The sequence below is a fragment of the Mus musculus genome, chromosome 5 (assembly GCF_000001635.26).
Source record: "Mus musculus strain C57BL/6J chromosome 5, GRCm38.p6 C57BL/6J".
NCBI classification, from domain to species: Eukaryota; Metazoa; Chordata; class Mammalia; order Rodentia; family Muridae; genus Mus; species Mus musculus.
Genome location: NC_000071.6, coordinates 19,717,648 through 19,735,802, shown reverse-complemented (window position 1 = coordinate 19,735,802; position 18,155 = coordinate 19,717,648). Strand labels below are relative to the sequence as shown.

At 39.7% G+C, this 18,155-nt stretch overlaps 1 protein-coding gene and 1 long non-coding RNA gene across 10 annotated transcripts in view; one reads left to right on the top strand and one right to left on the bottom strand.

Moving 5' to 3' along the window:
• Positions 1-18,155, bottom strand: part of Magi2 (membrane associated guanylate kinase, WW and PDZ domain containing 2) — a 1,485,406-nt gene that overhangs the window by 968,990 nt on the left and 498,261 nt on the right. The window lies entirely within an intron of this gene.
• Positions 1-18,155, top strand: part of Gm52766 — a 111,645-nt gene that overhangs the window by 9,731 nt on the left and 83,759 nt on the right. Inside the window, exon 2 of the long non-coding RNA XR_003955726.1 lies at positions 10,873-10,952. This is a non-coding gene — a long non-coding RNA (predicted gene, 52766). The remainder of the gene's footprint in view (positions 1-10,872; positions 10,953-18,155) is intronic.

Genomic DNA, 18,155 nt, shown 5'->3' with positions numbered 1-18,155 from the left:
TAGACTACAGAAACTAACAGCTTCTGTGACAGGCTGAAGCAACACAGCTTCTGGGACAGATCCTATTTTGGGCCTTCATCTTCGGCCAGGAGGGAGGTCTGAATGCCAGATATCTGTGTACCTTCCCTGCAGAACTTGCCTGCAGAGAGTGCTCTGACCACTGAAACTCAGAGGAGAGAGCTAGTCTCCCAGGTCTGCTAATAGAGGCTAACAGAATCACTAGAGGAACAATCTCTAATCAGAGACAACTATAACAACTAACTCGAGAGATTACCAGATGGTGAAAGGTAAACTTAAGAATCTTACTAACAGACACCAAGACCACTCAACATCATTAGAACCCAGTACTCCCACCTTGCCCAGTCCAGGGCAACCCAACACACCCGAAAAGCTAGACCCAGATTTAAAAGCATATCTCATGATGATGATAGAGTACATCAGGAAACACTTTAATAACTCACTTAAAGAAATACAGGAGAACACTGCTAAACGGGTAGAAGACCTTAAAGAGGAAGCAAAAAAATCCCTTAAAGAATTGCAGGAGAACACGACAAACATGTGATGGAATTGAATAAAACAATCCAAGACCTAAAAAGGGAAGTAGACACAATAAAGAAAACCCAAAGTGAGGCAATGCTGGAGTTAGAAACCCTAGGAAAGAAATCTGGAACCATAGATGCAAGCATCAGCAACAGAATACAAGAGATGGAAGAGAGAATCTCAGGTACAGAAGATTCCATAGAGAACATCGGCACAACAATCAAAGAAAATGGAAAATGCAAAAAGATCCAAGTTCAAAACATCCAGGAAATCCAGGACCCAATGAGAAGACCAAACTTACAGATAATAGGAGAAGATGAGAATGAAGATTTTCAACTCAAAGGGCCAGCAAATATCTTCAACAAAATTATAGAAGAAAAATTCCCAAACCTAAAGAAAAAGATGCCCATGAACATACAAGAAGCCTACAGAACTCCAAATAGACTGGACCAGAAAAGAAATTCCTCCCGACACATAATAATCAGAACAACCAATGCACTAAATAAAGATAGAATATTAAAAGCAGTAAGGGAAAAAAGTCAAGTAACATATAAAAGCAAGCCTATCAGAATTACACCAGATTTTCCACCAGAGACTATGAAAGCCAGAAGAGCCTGGACAGATGTTATACAGACACTAAGAGAACACAAATGCCAACCCAGGCTACTATACCGAGCCAAACTTTCAATTACCTTAGATGGAGAAACAAAAGTATTCCACGACAGAAGCAAATACACACATTATTTTCCCACGAATCCAGCCCTTCAAAGGATAATAACAGAAAAAACCCAATACAAGGACAAAAATCATGTCTTAGAAAAAGCAAGAAGGTAATCCCTCAAGAAACCTAAAAGAAGACAGCCACAGGAACAGAATGCCAACTTTAACAACAAAAATAATAGGAAGCAACAATTACTTTTTCTTAATATCTCTTAATATCAATGGACTCAGCTCCCCAATAAAAAGACATAGACTAACAGACTGGCTACACAAACGGGACTCAACATTTTGCTGCTTACAGGAAACCCATCTCAGGGAAAAAGATAGACACTACCTCAGAATGAAAGGCTGGAAAACAATTTTCCAAGCAAATGGTCTGAAGAAACAAGCTGGAGTAGCCATTCTAATATCTAATAAAATCGACTTCCAACCCAAAGTCATCAAAAAAGACAAGGAGGGGCACTTCATACTCATCAAAGGTGAAATCTTCCAAGAGGAATTCTCAATTCTGAATATCTATGCTCCAAATACAAGGGCAGCCACATTCATTAAAGAAACGTTAGTAAAGCTCAAAGCACACATTGTACCTCACACAGTAATAGTGGGAGACTTTGGCACACTACTTTCACCAATGGAAACAAAAATTAAACAAGGACACAGTGAAACTAACAGAAGTTATGAAAGAAATGGATCTAACAGATATCTACAGAACATTTTATTCTAAAACAAAAGGATATACCTTCTTCTGAGCACCTCATGGTACCTTCTCCCAAATTCACAACATAATTGGTCACAAAACAAGCCTCAACAGATACAAAAATATTGAAATTGTCCCATGCATCCTATCAGATCACCATGGACTAAGGCTGATCTTTAATAACAAAATAAATGATAGAAAGCCAACATTCAACTGGAAACTGAACAACACTCTTCTCAATGATACCTTGGTCACAAAAGGAATAAAGAAAGAAATTAAGGACTTTTTGGAGTTTAATGAAAATGAAGACACAACATACCCAAACTTATGGGACACAATGAAAGCATTTCTAAGAGGAAAACTCATAGCTCTGAGTGCCTCCAAAAAGAAACTAGAGAGAGCACACATTAGCAGCTTGACAACACACCTAAAAGCTCTAGAACAAAGAAAGCAAATTCACCCAAGTGGTGTAGAAGGCAGGAAATACTCAAACTCAGGGGCGAAATCAACCAAGTGGAAACAAGAAGAACCAAAAGAGGAGCTGGTTCTTTGAGAAAATCAACAAGATAGATAAATGCTTTGCCAGACTCACTAGAGGGCACAGAGAAAGCATCCTAATTAACAAAGTCAGAAATGAAAATGGAGACATAACAACAGATCCTGAAGAAATGCAAAACACCATCAGATCCTTTTACAAAAGGCTATACTCAACAAAACTGGAAAACCTGGATGAAATGGACATGTTTCTAGACAGATACCAGGTACCAAAGTTAAATCAAAATCAGGTTAATGATCTAAACAGTCCTATATCCCCTAAAGAAATAGAAGCAGTCATTAATAGTCTCCCAACCAAAAAATGCCCAGGACGAGATGGATCAGACCTCAGAGAAGATCTAATCCCAGTTCTTCACAAACTATTCCACAAAATAGAAACAGAAGGTACTCTACCCAACTCATTCTATGAAGCCACAATTACTCTGATACCTAAACCACAAAAAGACACAACAAAGATAGAGAACTTCAGACCAATTTCCCTTATGAATATCGATGCAAAAATCCTCAATAAAGTTCTTGCTAACCGAATCCAAGAACACATCAAAACAATCATCCATCCTGACCAAGTAGGTTTCATCCCAGGGATGCAGGGATGGTTCAATATACGGAAATACATCAACGTAATCCAGTATATAAACAAACTCAAAGACAAAAACCACATGATCATCTTGTTAGATGTTGAGAAAGCATTTGACAAAATCCAACACCCATTCATGAAAAAAGTCTTGGAAGGATCAGGAATTCAAGGCCCATACCTAAACATGATAAAAGAAATCTATAGCAAACCAGTAGCCAACATCAAAGTAAATGTTGAGAAGCTGGAAGCAATCCCACTAAAATCAGGGACTAGACAAGGCTGCCCACTTTCTCCCTAGCTATTAAACATTGTACTTGAAGTCCTAGGCATAGGAATTCGACAACAAAAGGAGATCAAGGGGATACAAATTGGAAAGGAAGAAGTCAAAATATCACTTTTTGCAGATGATATAATAGTATATATAAGTGACCCTAAAAATTCCACCAGAGAACTCCTAAGCCTGATAAACAGCTTCGGTGAAGTAGCTGGATATAAAATTAACTCAAGTCAATGGCCTTTCTGTACACAAAGGATAAACAGGCTGAGAAAGAAATTAGGGAAACAACACCCTTCTCAATAGTCACGAATAATATAAAATACCTTGGCGTGACTCTAACTAAGAAAGTGAAAGATCTGTATGGTAAGAACTTCAAGTCTCTGAAGAAAGAAATTAAAGAAGATCTCAGAAGATGGAAAGATCTCCCATGCTCATGGATTGGCAGGATCAACATTGTAAAAATGGCTATCTTGCCAAAAGCAATCTACAGATTCAATGCAATCCCCATCAAAATTCCAACTCAATTCTTCAACAAATTAGAAAGGGCAATCTGCAAATTCATCTGGAATAACAAAAACCTAGGATAGCAAAAACCCTGCTCAAGGATAAAAGAACCTCTGGTGGAATCACCATGCCTGACCTAAAGCTGTACTACAGAGCAATTGTGGTAAAAACTGCATGGTGCTGGTATATTGACAGACAAGTAGACCAATGGAATAGAATTGAAGACCCAGAAATGAACCCACACACCTCTGGTCACTTGATCTTTGATAAGGGAGCAAAAACCATCCAGTGGAAAAAAGACAGCATTTTCAACAAATGGTGCTGGCAGAACTGGTGGTTATCATGTAGAAGAATGCGAATCGATCCATTCCTATCTCCTTGTACTAAGGTGAAATCTAAGTGGATTAAGGAACTCCACATAAAACCAGAGACACTGTAACTTATAGTGGAGAAAGTAGGGGTAAGCCTAGAATATATGGGTACAGGGGAAAAATTCCTGAATAGAACAGCAATGGCTTGTGCTGTAAGATGGAGAATTGACAAATGGGATGTCATAAAATTGCAAAGCTTCTGCAAGGTAAAAGACACTGTCAATGAGACAAAAAAGCCACCAACAGATTGGGAAAGGACCTTTACCTATCCTAAATCAGATAGGGGACTAATATCCAATATATATAAAGAACTCAAGAAGGTGGACTCCAGAAAATCCAATAACCCCATTAAAAATGGGGTACAGAGCTAAACAAAGAATTCTCACCTGCGGAATATCAAATGGCCGAGAAGCACCTGAGAAAAATGTTCAACATCCTTAATCTTCAGGAAAATGCAAATCATAACAACCCCGAGATTCCACCTCACACCATTCAGAATGGCTAAGATCAAAAATTCAGGTGACAGCAGATGCTGGTGAGGATGTGGAGAAAGAGGAACACTCCTCCATTGTTGGTGGGATTGCAAGCTTGTACAACCACTCTGGAAAGCAGTCTGGCGGTTCCTCAGAAAATTGGACATATTACTACTGGAGCATCCCGGAATACCTCTCCTGGGCATATATCCAGATGTTCCAACCTGTAAGAAGGACACATGCTCCACTATGTTTATAGCAGCCTTATTTATAATAGCCAGAAGGTGGAAAGAACCCAGATGCCCCTCAACAGAGGAATGGATACAGAAAATGTGGTACATTTACACAATGGAGTACTACTCAGCTATTAAAAAGAATGAATTTATGGAATTCCTAGCCAAATGGATGGACCTGGAGGGCATCATCCTGAGTGAGGTAACCCAGTCACAAAAAACTCGCACAATATGTACTCACTGATAAGTGGATATTAGCCCAGAAATTTAGAATACCCAAGATATAAGATACAATTTGCTAAACGCATGAAACTCAAGAAGAACGAAGACCAAAGTGTGGACACCTTGCCCCTTCTTAGAATTGGGAACAAAACACCCATGGAAGGAGTTACAGAGACAAAGTTTGGAGCTGAGACAAAAAGATGGACCATCTAGAGACTGCCATATCCGGGGATCCATCCCATAATCAGCTTCCAAATGCTGACACCATTGCATACACTAGCAAGATTTTGCTGAAAGGACCCAGAAATGGCATCACTTGTGAGACTATGCTGGGCCCTGGCAAACACAGAAGTGGATGCTCACAGTCAGCTGTTGGATGGATCACAGGGCCCCCAATGGAGGAGCTAGAGAAAGTATGTATCCAAGGACCTGAAGGGAGCTGCAATCCTATAGGTGGAACAACAATATGAACTAACCAATACCCCCCCACCCTCCACCCCGAGCCCGTTTCTCTAGCTGCATATGAATCACAAGATGGCCTAGTCGGCCATCAGTGGAAAGAGAGGCCCATTGGTTGTGCAATCTTTATATGCCTCAGTACAGGGGAACGCCAGGGCCAAGAAGTGGGAGTGGGTGGGTAGGGGAGTGGGTGGGGGAGTGTGTGTGGGACTTTTGGGATAGCCTTGGAAATGTAAATGAAATAAATACCCAATGAAAAAAAAAGAATTAAAAACAAAAACAAAAAACCACTGGTTACTCTTGCAGAAGAACTGGATTAAATACCCACCACCCATATAGCACCTAACAACTGTCTACAATTTCAATTCCAAGCGGGATCTACTGCCCTCTTCTGACCTCCACAGGTCCCAGGCAAAATGGCTCAAAAACATGCAAGTGAGCAAAATCATTCATACACCTTAATAAACCCAAAATAAAGTTTTAAAAATAATTGAAAAGATAAATTGTAGGTAAATATTGGTCCATTATCTTTTTGTAGGTATTTATTTTATAGAATAACTATGCAGAGGATAAAGTTTAAATAATGCATTATGTCTACATAATAATTAAACTGGAAAACTTGCTAAACTCTCTATCAATATCTATCAATAGCTGCTACTAGCTTATTGTATCATTTATTTTAGGTTCCCATATAATGTACAAAAATGACCAAAAAAACTTTAATTTTTGGACATTGATTCGCTCATTCAACAAATACCATTTAGATAATTTATTATATGATCTTTTTCTTTAAAATTTTGTTCTTCATTCTTTTACTTCTATTTATTTTTATTTGTATGCTTGTGTGAGTGTGTACAACATGTCTGTTGGGTGCATATTGATGAGCTATAGGTTGTTGTGAGATACTTGCTATTAGTGCTGAGGACCAAGCAAGCACTCTTAACCACTGAGTATTTCTTCTGGCCCCATCAAAAATATTTTAAGTTGTATACTGTTTAAGTCCATCATATTCTTCATTACCTCTTTAGCTAATGAACAATGTGAATGCAAAACCAGGTACTTACTTCTAAGTTATATTTAGAATTAAAAATATTAGTTAAGCATTTTGATCATAGAGGCCAGTAAGACATTAATGGAGGAGGAAAACAATTCTTCAATAATTCCATCTTGTTCCTAAGATCACTGATAGGAAAATTCAGAATTCAGATAAAGAAAACCTTACCTATTTGAGAAAGTGGTTTTCTGTATACATTTAATTATGTACTTGTTGTGAATGTGGAAAAAAACCAAGAATGTAAACCTACAGTAAACATACTTCAGTTTAAGTTAATTGGTTTATAATTACTTTGAATACAGAGTAATATGGTGACTATTAATTTCCTCATTGCTTTGGCCACATACGACACACACCAACTATAGGAATAATTTATGTGACTCATGGCTTGAAAGATGAAGTCTATCGTGGCAGAGAAATCATGGCAGTGGGAGCAAGAATCAGCTGTCACATTCTGTCTTCAGGTGGGAAGCAGAGAGAAAGGGAAGCTGGTGCTTACTCAGCACCCTCGCTTCCTTCCCCTTACTACTGGGGTGAGGAGCATCACCTGTGGGATGTTGCTATGGGTCTTCCTTTTCAGTTAAACACCTCTGGAACCTCAGACCTTCCAGGTTTTTCAATATCCTCTGAAGTTGGCAATGAAGAGTCCAATTACCGTGTTATTGTGACGAATATTTGTTCCTTTTGTGTTTGAAATTACAAACCCTTTATCAATGACAGTACAATTAACACACGAAAGCCAAACTCCTTGTAGAAAGAGGTCTGTTGGTTTTGGGATTTTGTTTGCTTGTTTTTCGATATAGCCACATGTCCAAAGTGTTACAAAAATTATTACAATAAGTAGTATTGGTTTTATTTATTTGATTTATTTTTGAAGTGGTTATTTGAGTCATAACCTTTTTTGTGTAGAGGCAGCCATGAAAGTATTCCTCTTACGAGTAAAAAGGGTATTAGTAAATAATTGCAAATCATGGTGTCACTTATACTTCGGCTATACTAATCATGGGATGCTCCTCTCAGCAATGGCTCAGCATTTTGACACAATAAGGCAGGCTTGGCTCTTTCTTTTAATTGCAACACCAATTGGACAGGCTTAACAGGTATGATTACCTCTGATCTCTCTGTCATCTTGTGATTATTTGCAGGGAATTTCCTGTGAATTCTTTCAAAACACATTGCTATATTATCACTCCTTGTTGGCTCCCATGGTTCCTTATGAGTTTGGGATCTAACTCATTTGGCTTCATATTCTGCCAATGCATTTCTGTCCATCTCCCTCAGACTGTACATTAAAGCAATGCTAATTTTCCCCAAGTGTGTGTTAATTACGTAATTCTGTTGCTAAAATTATAAATGGTTCCCCATTTCTCATTCAATACAATGTGAATCTCTTAGGTCAATATTCACATTCGTAAATATCTGGCTTCAAACAGCCCTTTAAGAATTTACCTCCCTTTTGAATACATTGTAGTCTCTTTGGTGCTATAAACCTAAAGGGTACAGAAAACATCTGGGAAGCTGTATAAAAGGTCGGGTTTTCTGTCTTTCTTCCCCCAAGATCCAGAAGCCACCTTGAGATTAGAATCACTGATTCTATTTTGTCTACATTTTCCAAATGACAGATGCCAGTACTCATCAAACCACAAAAATTGCCATTAGATTTGCTAAAACTGAGTTATTTCCCTGGGTAGGCACAATTTTCTTGATATCCCATTGATTGTGTCTGTGCTGTCCTCACACCAAATAACAACTTCCTTCATTTTTTTAAATTGACTCATAAGTTCATATTCTTAATTGTGTAGTGAGTGGTTTCCTATTTCACTTTATATAAGTCAATATTATATTATAATAGCATATATGTATGAGGTGTGCACGCGTGCGTGCGCGCGCGAGCGTGTGTGTGTGTGTGTGTGTGTGTGTGTGTGTGTGTGTGTGTATTCCATAGCATATATATGGATGTCAGAGGCCAAATTTTGGAGTCAGTTCTCTCCAGCTACATTTATTCATTTATTTAATTGTTTATGTGTTCACTGTTTCTGCTCACTGAGTATGGCATGCTATCTCAGGAGCTTTGAGGCAATTCTCCTCTCTCTACCATTTACCTTGCTATAGAAATGCTGATATTACAGATATATGCTACCAGATGCCAGCTTTTTATTTTGTTTTGTTTTTTTATTCAAGTCAGGGTTTGTCTGTGTAGCCTTGGTTGTCCTGAAACTAACTCTATAGACTAAGCTGGTCTCAAAATCAGAGATCTGTCTGCTTCTGCCTTCTGAATTCTAGAATTAAACTTGTCAGCCAACACTACCTGGCAAAGATTTATTTATTTACTTATTTATTTATGAATGTAGATGGGTGTTACTTCTACATGAACATCTGCACATCAGAAGAGGGATCTCATGGGACTATAGTTATAGACAGTTGTGAGCTGACATGTGGGTGCTTGGAATCTCTGGGAGAGCAGCCTGTCAGCTCTTAACTGCTGAACCATCTCTCCAGAGCACATCCCAACATTTTATGTAGATTCTGGGGATAGTACTCATACCATCAGACTTGTAAGGTAAGCACTTTGCCTGCTGAGCCAGCTCTCCAATCCCTCCCCCAATATTTTCTCATGAAGCATGAAGCACATATGTGCCACAGGACAGAATTCAGCTGGTATTAGTTATGGGTTGCATGTAACCTTGTAGCAAAGACTCAAGAAATTGCCTTTGGCAATTCCAACTGCTATCTAGAAAATTCATCTGCTTCCCATATGCAGACATTTAATTGGGTCTGGAAGCTAATACTACTTGAACAGAAAGTTTATAACACATTTTAACAAGCTAATCTGTGGTCAAATGTGAATGCTAAGAGGTCATCTAAGGAAGTGAGCAGTCTACACAGGGATGTGTAGCAAGGTCATGGAAGAGCATTCTGGACTATTCTAATAAGATATTTGACAAAATGGTTACTGATTACTTATTGATTGGACCTAATACAGTAAAATATTTGTTCCAAATGGCTAACCGGCAAGTGCTGTGAGCAGGGGAAGCCATCTGTGAGTTGGGATGCTCACTTCTGCCTTTGTAATCTCCCCAGTTGGAAGAACATCTGGAGCTGGCTGACAGTATTGGAAATGGTCCCCACTCTAATAATCATCTCCTAGCTTATTCCCCAAACTTCTAAACTTTACATATTCTTCTCATCCGTCTCAAACACTGGCTATTGAGAAAACCAATTGTCCTCCTGATTTCCTCATTTGACACCTGATGTTTATGCAAACACATAGGTGGCAAACATTGGTCAATGACCCAAGACAGTAGCAGAGCCTTGCCACAAATATGACAGTCCTGTCTGACTTTCTATTTGTTTCAAGGTATAAATTCATTCTACACTGCAATAACGAATGACAGAAACATTGTATCTGAATAGGTGTGGGGGCAGGGGGACGAAGGTGGGACAGTGGGACAGAGAGAGGGGAGGGGGAGGAAGGGAGGGAGGGAGGGAGGGAGGGAGGGAGACAGACAGACAGACAGACACTTGGAATGTGTAAAAATAAAACAAAAAGAGAGAACTATATAAAATTTCTCTTCTCAATTCTTTATTTAATAAAATTTAAATGATAATCCTGGCATTTCCAGTTGTGAATTCCCTGATCAATATGAAAGTACATAAAGAGAAAACAAAATCAATCTTTGCAACAACACCGATTTTCTCCTCTGTCTTTGCTTAGTAGCATTAATGGTGTAAGATATTGATTCTGCTTTAAAAATAACAGTTCCACTGAGAGTTTCCGAGAGTTGAGATAACTGATCATTTTAATTTTCTTTAAAGCTGATTTTGCAATCAATGTTCACGGTACACAGATGATATTCCGAGAACCAAATGGAGTTGGGCTGTTGCTAACTTGCCCCATTTGTCATTCTTCACCTTAAACACAATCAGGAGACATTTTAAGTGGAAAAGAGGAAGGGTAGCTTAAACATGTCACCTAGTCCTGGAGATTATGTGGGTTTACGCTACACCTAAACTTTTCATTTGAGATGCCTAGTGGATAATCCCTTCTCATAGTCAATAAATCATCTGATGCAGCAGACCTAAGAGGTCTACAAAGAACTTATGCTTCTGTTCTTGTCCAACTTAAAATGGATTGTATTATAGAGAAGGAACCTTCTCATTTAACATTCATCCTTTGCTCATTTGTACAGATCCTGCAAATCCCAGCAGTGCTCACTGTATGTTGGTGTGATGGAGGCCCCCTCCCTGCAGCACAGTTCCTTGCCATCAGGTATCTCTATGTATTCTGCCACTGACCCCCTCTTCTTTCCTAAATTTGACATCTCCAACATTGCAAATGATCTCCTTTTAACCAGTAGACAAGGATACCAGGTGTGATGGTTTGTATACCCTTGGACCAGGGAGTAGCACCATCTGAAGGTGTGGCCTTGTTGGAATAGGTGTGACCTGGTTGGAATGGGTGTGTCACTGTGGGTGTGGTTATAAGATCCTCACCCTAGTTGCTTGGAAGTCAGTCTTCCACTAGCAGCCTTTGGATGACGACATAGAACTCTCAGCTCCTCCTGCGCCATGCCTGCCTGGATACTGCCATGCTCCTACCTTGAGGATAATGGACTGAGCCTCTGAACCTGTAAGCCAGCCCCAATTAAATGTTTTTTATAAGACTTTCCTTGGTCATGGTGTCTGTTCACAGCAGTAAAACCCTAACTAAGACACCAGGTAATACTCCTGCCCATGAAACTGTTAAGAACTCCAGAGAGTCATTGGAAAAATGGCTGCAGGTAAGGAGGTTAGGGCACAAAGAAATAAGATGTTAAGCCAGATGCTAATTGATACTAATTGTTATACCACAGAAAATGCATTAGCCTTATGATTTCTTATGTCTTCTCAGATGTTGTTCCTAGTTTGACAACAGTGTGGATTTGCAATGTGCCCTGTGATTGCTTCATAATGTCCTCTCTTCCCGTTTTAGCCTGTTACTGAAACCAAGGCTCATTTAAGTTTTGCCCAAAAAAAAAAAAAAAAAAATGTTGGAGACCATACAGTGAGAAAGCGAGCCTTTCACAGTTTCCCACCCTGAAAAGCCAAATGGTATTGTGCTAAGGAGCTGGTCGTCACTCCCTTCTTTCTCCCTGTTCCCTTCCTGGCACCCAAGGCTGTAAAAGCTGAATTATAGTCCCCTCTTCCTTATCTCTTCCTGACGCCCATGACATCCAAGGACATGAGTTATGTGCTGAGCCCAGTCTGACACCGAAGGCTGTTAAGGAGGATCCAAATTCCGGAGATAAGACACAGTGTGCCGACTAGAGCCTGACTTCAGCCTTCATGCCCCCAGATGCCTACTTCTTTGTTCTTTGTTAATTCCCCCTCAACCCTCCCTGTTCCCCTCGAAGTATGCTTTAAAACCCGGCATTTTCAGCCTAATAAACTGAGACCTTGATAGGAATCCCTTCTTGGTCTAGGCTTCTCCTTTCTCTCCCTCCCATTTCCTCCCAGGTTTGCGGTCCCCCTCACACCCACGAATAACTGAGTCCTGCTGGACGGGATAAAAAAAAAAAAAAAAAGACCTATAGAACAACTTCATTCTGATTACTGTATACCATCCATACAACGTAATACACTGAAAAATGCAAGTGTCTCTTTGTATTAACATGTTAAAAACAGTAGGTGAAGTGATTATTTAAAAAATAAGTAACCTTACAAAATACAATGATTTTATTTTTATAGATTTAACTTCTAATTCAACAGCATGTATAATTTGAATCAGTACAAAAAGAGACCTGTATTTTAAAATTGCGTGCTATATTAGGAACTGAAAATGGAAGGCTATAAAGACATAATTTTATAACAAAAAGACAACTAAAACTGCTAAATGACTCACCAGGAGGAAATACTCCCATTTTCACAATTGTCTAAGAGTCTCTTTTCCAAGAAAACACATATATTGATTTATTTGTTTGTTTCTTTTGGAGTATCTTACTATCCTGAAACTCTTCAGTTGGGGCTACTTACTCAGAGACTATGACTAATTGAGAAAATGCCTAATAAGACATTGACGGACTAGTCTGAGGTTGTTTTAGTTGGGGTTTCTATTTCTGTGAAAAATCACTTTGACAAAAAACAACTTGGGGGGTAAAGGATTTAGTTCATCTTCAGCTTGTAATCCACTATCCAGAGAAGACAGGCAGCAACTCAAGGCGTAACCTGGAGTCAGGAGCAAATGGAGGCCTTAAGGTGTTCTGGTTAGTGATTGGCTCTCTGTGGCTTCTCAGCCTGCATTCTCAGAGGACTCAGGAACATAAGCCCAGAAGTGGGGCCACCTTCAATGGGCTGGGCTGTCTCACATCAACCATCAGTCATGGAAACACACCACAGGCTTGCCCACAGACCAATCTGGCGGGGGTGCGGGGGTGGGGGGGGTGGGGCATTTTCTCAATTTGGTTTCTGTACTGGCTGGTTTTGTATGTCAACTTGACACATCTGGAGTTATCACAGAGAAAGGAGTTTCAGTTGAGGAAATGCTTCCATGAGATCCAACTGTAAGGCATTTTCTCAATTAGTGATCAAGGGGGAAAGGCCCCTTATGGGTGGGACCATCTCTGGGGTGGTAGTTTTGGCTCTGTAAGAGAGCAGGCTGAGCAAGCCAGGGGAAGCAAGCCAGTAAAGAACATCCCTCCATGGCCTCAGCTTCAGCTCCTGCTCCCTGACCTGCTTGAGTTCCAGTCCTGACTTCCTTTGGTGATAAACAGAAGTATGGAAGTGTAAGCTGAATAAACCCTTTCCTCTCCAACTTGTTTCTTGGTCATGATGTTTGTGCAGGAATAGAAACCCTGACAAAGACAGGTTCCCTCTTCCAAAATTCCTCTAGAGTGTTTCAAGTTCATGTTAAAACCTAGCCAGCACAAAGGTAATTCCTACTTCACTTTATATTTATTTTGCAGTAAAATTGTAATGGTTTCACATGTTTGTTTATATATAAATGTTTGTATATTATAGCATGTACATAATGAACCCATTGTTCAAACTAATGATCCCCTGTTTATAATTACAGTAAACAAATAGTTATTGAAATTAGCAAAGAAAGAAATCAACTTTCTAAAATAACAAACAGAACTTAATAGATGTTAAATTAGTAAGATTAAGATAATTTTTCTTTTACTTCAAATGTTTATAAGTTTTGCTCAAAACATCCTAAGTGGACATTTAATTTCCCAGACTCAACCAAAAATACTGTTTTTTTTCTTTTTTCATCCATCTTTCTTTTAACAATAGTTACTTTAAAAGTGATCTCTCTCTCTCTCTCTCTCTCTCTCTCTTTGTGTGTGTGTGCACTTGTGCATGTAGGCACATATACCTATATATGAATGAGTGTAGGCTGGAAGTATGTCATACATCTTTATTTCTGTGGGTACTGAATCTATTCTCTTAGTAGCTGGGCCATCTCCTTTCATCTCCTCAGTAACTACTTTTTGAAGTCTTGTACTTCAAAATGATTTTTGACAAATTGCATTTACTCAATTATTTTAAATTATGAAGTAATATGCTTTTAATTTAGAAAATTTATAAATTAATTTTCTGTCACTCAATGATGTTACTTTTTTCTTCCAAGTGTCTTTTGTTTGTCATTCAATTATTCTGTTTTTTTAAACTTCAAAATTTCTTATCTCTGTACTTTGTGTAAGACATTCTAGTAAATTCTATCTGTTAGAGAAAAAAAAAAGACATGGTGGCATGACTCTAATACTTGGTTGTGGTCAGCAGCTGAGGGAGCAAGTCTGTGGAAGGAAGGCCATGCTAGGTGTTTTTGAAGGGCTGTGGGTCTGGTGGTCCTGGGGAAGGCAGCATGTCATATGCTCCATCTGCAAGCAGGATGCCAGTTAACTCCCTCAGCAGTGGACATGAAGGGATGCACTGAGAACGTTGAACATCATCAGATTTGTACAGCATTGCTAGGAGTCTCTGGGCATCTATCCTACTTACTCTAAAATATCTACCGCTGCATTGGTATTACGGCTTGGAAGGCAAATCCAGTCTTGAGAAAAAGCTTATTAGCAGAAATCCTGTGAAAATCCCCTTCAGATTATCTAAGTTCAGAAGCAAAGGCACATTTCTGATGGGTTTTTCTCTGCTTCTACCTCCTTTTCTTACATCTGATGTGGCTAAGATGTTCTGTCGATGGTGGGATGTTTAAGGGAATGACAGGAGAGAGCCTCAACTGAAAACAGGCAGTGGGGTTACACTATTCATTAAGTTCAGAGAAAGTGCTGTTTCTGATCTAAAGCTTCTCACAATGACCATTATTTTTTACGTTGAGTCAGAAGCTAAAAACCGACTTGATCTCATCCTTTTAAGAACAATTCAAAAACATGCTCCTCTCAGGCATGAGGCTGACATGGATAAATAGACTGTGATATTTCTGCTGGCTGGCTTTTACTGGCGGCCTTATCGATGGGACAAGCTGATCATTTGATACACCATTATTAAGGTGAAGTAAAGATTTAGGTTTCCTAAACTTTAAAAAAGGAACATATATCACTTCACAAATACTTTTCTAAATTTTTTTTGGTTTGGACTGAGTTTCTTTTCTAGAGCTGTTGATTGAACATGCTATAGCTCAGATCCTAAACTGAGTTTATTAATCAAAGCAATACAAATTTGCCTCAATTCCCATGTAACAATACAATGCCACACATTTGCATTTATTAAAGTATACATGTGATATGAGAGTTATAATTGTGGTAACTGTTTGAAAAAAGATCTTTTAAAACAAAACAGGCTCAGGGGTAGAAGCGCTTGCTTTACATGGTCAAGGCTCTGGGCTTAGTTGATTCCAGCACCCCCATCCTAAAGTATCTTCCGGAAACCTTTTAAAAAATTACAAAATAAATGTAAGTATGATTTCCATTCTACAGAGTAGTAAAGTAAGGAATGCAGTGATTATCTCACTTAGATAAGCTCACACAGCAAAGACAGGCTTTCAGCAGCCCTCCTAGCCCCACAGCAGGTTTGCCTTTTCAACATATGCATATTTTGTTGACGTCTCCTCTTTATCTTTATCTTCATGCATGCTCCAGAAGTTTCTATCTTTCACAAGGTTTTTCCTGTACCACATGTGACAATTGGTGTTGTAGCAGCCATTTTACCCGTGTGTGTCTGATTAAGGTCACACATTTAAGACCCCTGGTCCCCAAGGACTTTGTTGCCAGCTAAGACACTCAATTAAATTCGGTGCCATGCTCACCTGGCAGGGGAGTGTGAGCCGCTGCTGTCCCCATTAATTCAGTGATGTTCTACACCTTGATGCTCTGGGCTTTCCTGTTTATTTCCTTTGCCTTTCCTTCTTCAAGTCTTTTGTTCAGTAGCTACTTGAGGGTTCTGTTGTTTCCCTGTTCGCTCTTCTGTCTTTGTCAGAAAGAAGAAAGCAGACAGCTGTGTCTCCATCATGTCAGATCCTTTGAACAGTGGTTTAAATATTGAATTAAGTCTTAGTCTGGCAAGAAAGGTTTTCTTCATTTTAATTTGATATGAGATCTTGCTATGTTTCTCAAGTTAGTCTCAAATTCACTGGGTTAAAGGATCTTACTGTTTTAAACTCACAAGTAGTTAGGACTACTGGCATGCACGACTGAGCTAGGCTGCTTTGATTCCCATTTATGCTGTAACCTCCTGACCAAGACTCCTAGGTGTGTATGTCAGTTTGTATGTTTCTCAAAGTCCAGGGAGCCACAATAGCTTAGTGTCCAATGTATAAAATTTGCAAACAAAAAGGCTATGAGAATTATGAATACTTTTCTTCTAGATATTGTTCCAGACATTGGTTAAACCATAATAACGTTCTTTAGTTGAAGTCACCAGTGCTTACCAGGAGCTACGCTTCAGTCCACACCCACTACAGGTTGTTCAGGACTGTAGCACACACTGAAATTCTAAGCAACAGAAGCAGAGAAATTCTACTCCATATTTAGGTCAATGGATGTGGTAAAACCAAATCCTATTGGTTTTATATAGCAGACCTGGTCATGCAGCAACTGGATGAGTTAAGTGTCCTACCTAAACCAGGTGATCTACTCTCCCTTGTCTACATTTGTTCAGGATGTTATCAGTTACTATCATGAATAAAAAATATAAAAGCCCTGAAGATGGGCCTTTCCTTTTTCTCATTCATATTGGTTGGATGTTGCATGTTTCTAATGTACTGTGTGCCTACCATAGCTCTGTAACTCAGACTAAGGTGCTTGGTTAAAACCTTGTCACAGCATCTATGTGGAGTTGTGTGGTGAATTGAGCAATAGGCTGGTCTCCAGTTGAGCTGAGGTCTGAACCCCGAAAGGTGATAATTCACCTTCATGACATGGTAAGCGTTCCCCCATGCTTTTGGAACTCTGGCTCCTGCCTAAGTTACACCCCCCACCCCCCACCCCCCACCCCCCACACAGCCCCAAGAGAAGCATGGCTAGAAGTCATGTAGGCAATGGCCCAAGCTTCTGACCTTCAGGCTAAACTCCTCCCCAGTTACCTAGCAACTGTAAAGACCATAAAAGAGGTTGTTAGGCCCTCGCTGTCTTACTCTCTTACTTGTCTCTCTCACTTCTCACTCTCTTACTTCTTACTCCACACTCTCATCCTCTCTCCTCTCTCTTTGTTTTCTCCTCTCCTCTCCTCTCCTCTCCTCTCCTCTCCTCTCCTCTCCTCTCCTCTCCTCTCCTCTCCTCTCCTCTCCTCTCTTCTCTCCCTCTTACTCTTTCTTTCTCTCTAGCCTCCCCTCTCTCTTTTCTATCTTCTTTCTTTCTCCCTGTCTTTCTATAATAAAGCTCTAAAACAATAGAGAGTCTCTGCTCATCAAGATCAGCTGCATTCACTCTCACCGGTATTGGGAACCTCTCTTCCCTCATCCCTATCTCCCATAACCCTGGTGGCTTTAGCAAAGTAGCTCTGGGACTCCCAGGTAGGGCTTCCCCTTGCCACCCCCAGAAGAGTGGGTCAGAGGACTTAGATGCCCACCTGGGGATGAATGGAAGGTAGATAGCAGCCCTCCCACGCCTGACTGACCAGAGAATAGGTGGAACTCTGGCAGGGTGTGGGTCTCACCTTCCCCCTCTTCCCCTGGGCCCCCCTTTTTAGTTCCCAGCAGAGCTGTGTAGCGCCTCTCTCTGAAGTGCAGAGTAAAGGTTTGAGTTGATAGAATCACCTTCATAACAAATATTATGCATAATTACAGTTGCTGCAAAAAATAATGAAAGTAAAACAACCTTCCTAACCAAGTCCTCCCTGTGATCCAGGCAGCCGAGTCAGTTTTAGCTGCTGAGCTCATCTGGTTGTAGAGCAGGGTTTTGGTATCACTAGGAATACCTTTAGAGTTAAGGGTTGCAGTGTGCAGCTTAACCTGTCCCATTATTCTTCTCTGGAAGACAAAAGAAATACAAAAATTATGGTAATAAATTTAAAAAAAAATCCCCACAGAAATCTAAAAGGC